Source organism: Wasmannia auropunctata, unplaced genomic scaffold (assembly GCF_000956235.1).
Source record: "Wasmannia auropunctata unplaced genomic scaffold, wasmannia.A_1.0 LD336078.1, whole genome shotgun sequence".
NCBI lineage: Eukaryota > Metazoa > Arthropoda > Insecta > Hymenoptera > Formicidae > Wasmannia > Wasmannia auropunctata.
Window position 1 is genome coordinate 5,168,326 of NW_012026812.1, and position 1,605 is coordinate 5,169,930.

Below are 1,605 nucleotides of genomic sequence, written 5' to 3' on the forward strand. Positions count from 1 at the left end.
TCACTATGCTTACAATAAAGTTTAGTCAGAGCCGTTTAATTTGATATTATATTTATTAGGTCTATCTCTGTTATTTACGAGATAAAAAGGGGTGGCCACTTATACGGGGACACCCTATATATATGTCGATTACCAGCAATGGATCCTTTCGATCCTTCAATTCGACGTTTCATAACAAAAGATGTATTCGAATGCGAGTATAGAAATTTTCCATCATTAATTGAATCAAAGTAATACCGCGCTATTCGTTAACCCGCTGGCGTGGAATGAATTTTATAACAGACCGGGCAGCATAAGTTGCCGCTGATGACCGTTTTGGCGAACAAAAGATAATGATAATACTGTTACGTTAGTATTAAAAAATTAAAATTATATATATATTATACATAAATTATGTCTATATATATTATTTGTAGGATATAATGTTTTATAGGATAACTTTAAATTATTAATAATAAAATTTTTTGCAGGTATGACACGCAGTGCTATCCTTTCCAAGATTCTTGCACTGTAAATGCCAAATTCGTGAAGGTTGAATGTTATCAAAACAACGAAGTAGTGTACAAAGATTATTACGCTTTCCTATCTCGTAAGTCTTCGGTAGAGGAAAGATGCAAACAGGCGCTGAGGACGGATCTGTTCCTCGACGATCGTCTCAGCGTTCTCGATGTCGGGCTCGACTCAGTCTTCAGGATGAACTTTCACAGGATGATGCCGAAGACCGTAAAGTCGCTTCAGTCCCTCGGCGCCGTGAAGATGTTGGACTACATCAAGGTCGCCGATAACACATACCCGAATCTCGTCCCGATGCTGAATGGTCTGAATCAGGCCGAGTTACGGAATCTCCGTCCGCTTTTGTGGAAGAGGTACAGTGCCGCTGGTTACCGTACAGTGTTCGGCGAGGACGCTTACAGCATGACCACATTCAACTACTTGAAACCGGGATTCCGCGAGTAGTGCGTTTTTTTTTTAAACAGAAATTAAATAAAAAGAACGATTTTATAAATGATAAGAGTCTATTATCAAAGAAAATCTGTAACAATGTGCCTAATTTTCCTTGTATTTTCACTTTGCAAAAAATTATTATTACATTAGAAAGTTTTTATTTTTAGTAGAACTCGCAGAATATTTCGTAATGTTTGATAATAAAATTTATGAAAAATAAAACTATAAAATTCTATGCGCTGATCTGAATGTTTACTAACTCTTCGAATTTTTACTTAAATCTTTAAGAGTATACTTTTAAAGCTTTAAACTTCTAAACAAAATTAATTAATATTAAAAAGAGATTAACCCTTTTACCTTTCAAGATAGACTTCTTATTGCGCGCGTTCCTCTCTTCGTTCACTTGCTTGTTTGCTTGCGTCGAGCAAAACAACTTTGCACTCGATAAATATATATATATTGTTGTGTGCCCTCCCGGTATTGCACAGCTGACAGGGAAATCAATATATTGATTTCCCTAAAGAAGTTGAAGATCGTTCCTGCCGGCTGGCGTTTGGTTTTTGGTTTACGCTTTACGTTTGACAGCTTGAGCTTTACGGTTGCATCGATTAATAAAGTTCTCGTTTAATTCTTCTTCCGTGTACTTATTCTGCGAGTGCG